At 60.3% G+C, this 7,316-nt stretch overlaps 1 long non-coding RNA gene across 1 annotated transcript; it reads left to right on the top strand.

The window, feature by feature from the left end:
* The first annotated feature begins 3,006 nt into the window (after positions 1-3,006).
* LOC143162743 (uncharacterized) lies at positions 3,007-4,145 on the top strand. The gene is made up of 3 exons (XR_012995788.1): positions 3,007-3,050; positions 3,544-3,733; positions 3,986-4,145. It is a non-coding gene; the product is annotated as an uncharacterized LOC143162743 (long non-coding RNA).
* Positions 4,146-7,316: the final 3,171 nt, after the last annotated feature.

Below are 7,316 nucleotides of genomic sequence, written 5' to 3'. Positions count from 1 at the left end.
CGGCTGCGTTTGCGCTTCCTTTGCACCGGGCGAGGGGCTGTGATGGAGCCCAGGGGAGGGGGTGACGCACGGTGGGGGCTGGGTGATGGCTCCCTGTTCCTGCCGGGCTCCAGCTCTGGGCTTGGGCCAGAGGAGCCCCAGGTGCGGGCAGTGAGGCTGATGGCGACGGCCCCTCCCTGTAAAGGGGCTGTGTTGCAAGAGTAGCTGCAGGCTGTGGGGCTGGTGGTGGGGCTGCCGTGCCCCGGGTGGCCGTGGAGGGGCCGGTGTGAGCCAAGGGAGGAGCGGAGCGGTCGCTGAGCGAGGGGGGCGGCGAGGCCGGCAGGAGGGTCGCGCCGCCTCGGAGCCGGGCGGCAGTGGCCGTCCGGAGCCACGCTGGGAAACGCGGGGCTGCGCTGGGGGCTGGGCGGGGCTTCCGGGTGCGTCGGCGGGGGGAGAACGGTGTCCCCGCAGGGTCAGGGAGCGGGGACGGCTGCCTCCTGCGGCATGCCGGGAGCTGTAGTCCTGGGGCACGGACTTCCTGTCGGCCATGTTTGTTCCCCGGAGCATGCCGGGAGGTGTAGTCTTCCGTCACTCGGGGACCGGGCGGCCGTGCTGTGTCTGCCGGTGCTTGCCGGGAGGTGTAGTTTTCGCGGACGCGGCTGCCGGGCAGTCGCATGGCTCTCGGGCGCGTGCGGCGCGGCGTAGCCCTTGCTACCGCCGCGGCTACCGCCGCGGCTCCCGCGGTGGGGCACGAGGTGTAGTTTTGTTGCTGGTTTCGTGTGGTTTTCTGCGGCCTTCCCGCTGCGCCCGGTCCCCGACAAGCCGTGCGGCCGCGCCTCGCGAGCGCATGCCCCTGCCCTTGCTGCTGCCGCCCAGCGACCAAAATGTGGTACTTCAGCTCCAGCGCTGCGAATGCGCTGTCGCGAGGCCGCCCCGCTCGCAATGCCGCCCGGCGACCGAAACGCAGCACTGCAGCAGGGGCGCTGCTCATGCGGAGTTGAGTGCTACACCGCGTTCGCTCCTGCTGCCCGGCGATCAAAAGCCGGTACTGCAGAACGAGCGCCGCGACGCCCGGCTCGCTGCTGCCGCCGGGCGACAATAATGCGGTACTGCAGGTGGAGAACCGTGCATGCCCGATGGCGCGCGACCCCCGTGCTCGCTGCTGCCCCCTGATGAGCAACTTGCGGCACTGCAGGTGCGGCGCTGTATATGCGGGGTGGCGCATGCCCTCGTGCTCGCTGCTGCCGCCGGGCGGCCAAAATGCGGTACTGCAGGTGGAATGGCGCGCATGCGTGGTGGGGGTGTCACGCCGCGCTCGCTACTGCCTCCCAGCGACCAAGGATCGGTACTGCAGCACGGGTGCCGCGCATGCGCGGTGGCACATTCCCCCGTGCTCGCTGCTGCCTCCCGGTGACAGGAACGTGGTACTGCAGGTGGAACTGTGCGCATGCGCGGTGGGGGTGTCACGCCGCGCTCGCTACTGCCTCCCAGCGACCAAGAATCGGTACTGCAGCACGGGTGCCGCGCATGCGCGGTGGCACGTTCCCCCGTGCTCGCTGCTGCCTCCCGGTGACAGCAACCTGGTACTGCAGGTGGAATGGCGCGCATGCGCAGTGGGGGTGTCACGCCGCGCTCGCTACTGCCTCCCAGCGACCAAGAATCGGTACTGCAGCACGGGTGCCGCGCATGCGCGGTGGCACGTTCCCCCGTGCTCGCTGCTGCCTCCCGGTGACAGCAACCTGGTACTGCAGGTGGAATGGCACGCATGCGCAGTGGGGGAGTCACGCCGCGCTCGCTACTGCCTCCCAGCGACCAAGAATCGGTACTGCAGCTCAGGTGCCGCGCATGCGCGGTGGCACGTTCCCCCGTGCTCGCTGCTGCCTCCCGGTGACAGGAACGTGGTACTGCAGGTGGAACGGCACGCATGCGCGGTGGGGGTGTCACGCCGCGCTCGCTACTGCCTCCCAGCGACTAAAGGTCGGTACTGCAGCACGGGTGCCGCGCATGCGCGGTGGCACGTTCCCCCGTGCTCGCTGCTGCCTCCCGGTGACAGGAACGTGGTACTGCAGGTGGAACTGTGCGCATGCGCGGTGGGGGTGTCACGCCGCGCTCGCTACTGCCTCCCAGCGACCAAGAATCGGTACTGCAGCACGGGTGCCGCGCATGCGCGGTGGCACGTTCCCCCGTGCTCGCTGCTGCCTCCCGGTGACAGGAACGTGGTACTGCAGGTGGAACGGCGTGCATGCGCGGTGGGGGTGTCACGCCGCGCTCGCTACTGCTTCATGGCGACCGGAACGTGGTACTGCAGGTAGAGTGCCGCGCATGCTGCCGCCACCTGGTGACCAAAAGTCGGTACTGCAGAACGGGTGCCGCGCATGTGTGCTTGAGCACGCTGCCGCGCTGGCTGCTGCCGCCGGGCAACCAAAGCGCGGTAGTGCAGCCCGGGTGCTACGCATGCGCAGTGGCGCGCGGTGGGTGGGTCGCTAAACTGCGCTCTCGCTGCTGCTGCCCAGAGACCAAGATGCGGTACTGCAGCACGGCTGCCGCACATGGGCGGTGGTGCGCGCCCCCGCTGCGTTCGCTGTTGCCGCCCGACAACCAAGGAGCGGTACTGCGGGTAGGCGCTGTGCATGGGCAGAGGCGCCACCGCGCTCCACGTTGCCGTCCGCCGGTAACGGCGATGCGACGCTGCGGTGCTCGTGAGGCGTGCCGCCGCGCTCGTTGCTGCCTCCCGGTAAGGAAACGCTGCTGCCGCCCCATGTGCGTAGTGTCGGCGGCCGCTCGGCGCACAAAGCGCGGAACTGCAGCGCCGGTGCCGCCCCCGGGCACGCGCCGCCCGGCGGGTTCTCCCTGCTGCTGCCGCCTGGTGGCCGCAGCCCGGTACTGCAGCGCCGCCACTGCCCAGGTACGCAGCAGCGCCGCCGCCGCCTTCCCTGCTGCCCCTGGTGGCCGAAATGCGGTACTGCAGCCCGGCGATCGCACGCCGGCTCTGATCCCTCCGGCGCGCCGTCGGCGTCCTGCTCATGCGCACTGCCCGGCAGCAGCATGGCGGCGCGCTGGCAACCGGTGAGGTGAGTGAGCCCCTTCGGCGGATGTCTCTTGCCCGATGGCTGCCCGAGGGTGGCGGGACGGGAAGCTTCAAACCGCCTGCTGCGGCAGGCTCCCGATCCACTGCAGGCGAGCCGGGTCAGGTCAGCCCCAGGGACTTACCCGAGAGCTGACAGAAGGGAAGAGGGGAAGGAGGTGGACACCCTCCCAGGCGCAGGGCACCTGCCCAACTCACCAGAGCTCCCTCTGAGCCTCCCCCAGCCCCGCTCGCTCTGTGTAGCTGCCCCCAGCTCCAGCACTTCCCCTGAAGCCTGTCCCATAGCCCCAGGCCGCCCCCAAGCCCTGTAGTGAAGGCCGCAAGCTGGCCCTCGAATGTGCGTGATTCTCCCTTAACGCGGGTGCCATTACCAGCGCGAGGAAAGAGCGGCATCTCCAGAAGCCCCTGCGGAAGCAGGGGGTCTGGCCAGGGGCCATCTACGGTAATAACGGGTGCTGCTTCTTCTTTCCCTCTCCCAGAGGCCGTGCTGAGGACGCAGTTTTCCATTCCTCCCTTGGGGATGCCGTTGACTGCACCTGCCTCAGGCTTGCGTGGGTTGTCTGCCCGGCCTCGCTTTCCTCGCGGCGTGGGGGCGAAAAGGGACAGGCGGAGCGTTTACTGGCTGTGGACAGGAGCTGCCGCAGCTGAAGCTGGAGAGGCCAGAGAAAGGTTAAGAAGAAGAAACTGAAGGACATCCAGGTGGCAGCTGCCTCCCGCTGCAGGCAAGAGACAGCCTGCCTCTCCGGGTGAGGAAGGATCCTTCTTTGTAGTCCGCAGCAGGTCAGGCTGCCCACATGCACCGCAGGGTCTGTATGCGTCACCAGCAGCATGGTACGGCCGCGTAGTGCGTGAGCGAGCGAGGCTACATGTCTAGGAAGCCTCATCTTGTGAGAGCTGTAAGACACCCATGTATTCTCTTAGGTGGAGGACAGCCAAGCGACCAGAGTTACAGAAGAGGAAGGGAGGAGGGAAGGAGAAAGAAGCGTCCGAACTGGCAAATTCTCCTGGCAGCGCCGAGAGCGAGCGCTGCGGTGAGTCCTGGGCCCTCCCTGCCCCTCCCCTGGCCCCCCCTCTTTCCCACGCTGCTGTGATTTTTATTTCTTTATTTCTTTATTTCTCAATTTTCCCTTTGTCCTGGTCCCTGTCCTTTTTCTCTCTCTGTCTGTGTCCTGTGCCCTGTTACCGTCTTTAACCCTTCTTTCTTCTTCCTTTCCTGACCCCGCAATCTCTCTATCCCTCTGTCCCTCTCACCGACCCGACATTTTCTTGCTCGCTCTCTCTGCAGGGCTCCTCGTCCCTATTTTTCTTGATTTCTCTACCTCTCTGACCTTTTCTTTCGACCTTTCTTTCTCTCTCTGCTCCTCGGTCTTCTCCCTTGTCTTATTTTTCTCTTTCTAGTCTTCTGTCCTGCTCCTCATCACTGTATTTTCTTTCTTCATTTCTCTGCCCCGCTCCCCATCCCTCTCTTTCTTTCTCCATATGCCTGTGCTGTTCCCTGTCCCTCCCTCCCTCCCTCCCTCCCTCCCTCTCTGTCATTATCCTTGCATCCCTCATTGTCTCTCCATCCCTCTGTCTTGCTCCTCATCACTGTATTTTCTTTCTTCATTTCTCTGTCCTGCTTTTGGTCCCTGTTTTTCCTCTGGCTTCACCTCCCTGTCATTCTCCCTGTTGCTCTCGCTTGCTCTCTATCCCGATGTCCTGCTCCCCATCCCTCTCTTTTCCTCTGTATCCCATTTTCTCGCTCCCTGTCCCTCACTTGTTTTCTGTATCCCTCTCTCCTTCCTCCTGTCCTTCCTTCCCCCTGCCCCCCTGCCTCTGGCCTGCTTCTTGTCACTGTTTTTTCTTGCTCCTGCTCTCTGTCCAAGTTCTGTCACTCTCTTTCTCTCTTTCTCTCTCTGTCCTTCCTCCAACCTGTATTTCCCTCTCTCTATCCCTCTGCCCCTAGTGCTGCTTCCTCCACCTCTTGGTCCTGTTCCCTGCCCCTTTTTTCCTCTCGCTGTCCATCTGTCCTCCTTCCTCTCCCTGGTTATTCTGCCTTTATCGCTCTGTCCCACTGCCTGTCTCATTGTTTCTAGTTATATCCCCCTGTCCAGCCAGCTGTCCCTTTTTTCCTTTCTCTCTTCCCTACTCTGACCCTGCTTTTTCTTCCTTCGTCTCTGTCCAGCAGCCCCTCAGCGGTTTCCTTTTTCCCTTCTCCATCTCTTTGTTTTAAGCTGCATCTGTCCCTCCCCCTGATCCCCGGTCCCTCTGTCCTGTTCCTTGCCCTGCTTTTGGTCTCTTCGTGTCCCGCGCTCTATCCCCATCTTTCCCTCTGTCTCCCTCCTTCCTTTTCCCTCCTCCTTTTCCTCTGCATCCCTTTGTCCTGTTGCTCATCGGTATTTTTTCCTCCCATTCCTCTGTCCTGCTCCCTGTCCCTTACTTCTCTGTCAATCCCTCTGTCCTGTGGCCTGTCGTTGTTTTTGCTGTCTGCATCGTCTCTTTCGGCTCTGTGCTCCTGTCCTGCTCCCCAGCAGGACTTTTTCTTTCTCTGACCTGCTCCCTGCCCCTCTGTTTTTCCCTCTGTCATTCTTTCCACTTCCCTGTACCTTTCTCTCGGCAATCTTGTGTCCCGTGCTCCCTGTCCCTCCCTGTTTATATCCCACTGTCCTGGTCCCCGTCCCTCTCTTTGCCTCTCTCTCTCTCTGTCCTTGTCCCTGTTTTTTCTTTCTCCATCTCTCTGTCCTGCTGCTCATCTCTGTCCAGTTCCCTTTCTGGTTTTTTTCCTCTCTTGATTACTCTGCTTTTCTACCTGTCCCTTTTTTTTGTCTCTCTTCATCCCTCTGTCCTGCTCTGTGTCCCCTCCCTCTCACTCCCTGTGTGTGTCCTTCTGTGTGTTACCCGTCCTTCTCCCTGTTGATTTTTTCCTCTTGCTGTATCCCTCTCTCCTGCTCCCTAGAAGTATTTTTTGAATTCTCTGTATTTCTGTTCTTCCGTCCATCGCATTTTTTGTTCTCTGTCTCTCTCTCCTGCTCCCCATCCTCCCCTTTCTCTCTGTCGTTCTTTCCTCTTCCCTGTACCTCTGTTTTTCTGTATCCTTGCATCCCCCCCCCCCCCCCCCCTCCCTCCCTCCGTCTCTCCCTATCACACTGTCTTGCTCCCCATCCCTCTCTTTTTCTTTCTACCCTTCTGGTGTGTGTCCCCCCCCAGCCCCCCCTTTTACGTGTCCTGGTCTTTCTCTCTACATCCTTCTGTCATTCTCCTTCTCTTGCTCTTCTTGCTCTTTCTCTCTCTCTTCCTCTGTCCTATTCACTGCCCCATCACTATTTTTTTCCTCCTCCATCCCTTTGTCCTGCTCCCTGTCCTTGTCAATCTTTCTCTTTGTTCTGCCTCTAGCCTGTCTTTGTTTTCTCCCTCTCTGTCCTTTTCCCCGTACCTTTTTCTCTCTGCTCCTCAGTCCTTTTCCCTTGTCTTCTTTTTCTCTTTCTGCCATCCCTCTCTTTTTGTCTGTGACCTTCTGTGCTGTTCCCTTTCTCCCTTCTTTCTCCCTTCTTTCTCCCTTCTTTCTCCCTTCTTTCTCCCTTCTTTCTCCCTTCTTTCTCCCTTCTTTCTCCCTTCTTTCTCCCTTCTTTCTCCCTTCTTTCTCCCTTCTTTCTCCCTTCTTTCTCCCTTCTTTCTCCCTTCTTTCTCCCTTCTTTCTCCCTTCTTTCTCCCTTCTTTCTCCCTTCTTTCTCCCTTTATCTGTTGTCTTACCTGTCCCTCTTTCTCTGCCTCGAATGTTTCTTCCTCCATCTCTGCCCCGCTCCCTGTCCCTTTTCTTTTATTCTGTCCTCCATTCTCCCCCTAAGATTTTTGTCTGTATATCTCCGTACCACTGCCTGTCTCGCTATATCCCCCTGTCCAGCTCACTGCCCCGTTATTCCCCTCTGTCCTGCTCCCTGGCCCTTTTTCTCATCCTGCAGTCCGTCACTGTTTTTTCTTTCTCCATCTCTTTATCCTGATCTGTCTCCCTCTTCTTTTCCCTCAGTTCCTCTGGCTTGTTCCCCATCTTTTTCTCTCCCTCCCGCTTCTTTATTCCTCTCATTCAATTTCTCTCCCGATCCATCTGTTCTGCTCCCTGCTCATTATTTTCTCTCTCTTTCCCTCTGTCCTGCTCCCTGATCCTTTTTTTCTTCCGCCATGTCACTGCAGGGCTCCTCATCTCTTTTTTTATTGATTTCTCCATCTCACTGTCCTTTTCCCTCTACCTTTCTTTCTCTCCTCCTCAGTCCTTCTC

This window comes from Aptenodytes patagonicus, chromosome 7 (genome assembly GCF_965638725.1).
Source record: "Aptenodytes patagonicus chromosome 7, bAptPat1.pri.cur, whole genome shotgun sequence".
Classification (NCBI taxonomy): Eukaryota; Metazoa; Chordata; class Aves; order Sphenisciformes; family Spheniscidae; genus Aptenodytes; species Aptenodytes patagonicus.
This window is presented reverse-complemented; position numbering and strand designations above follow the sequence as displayed.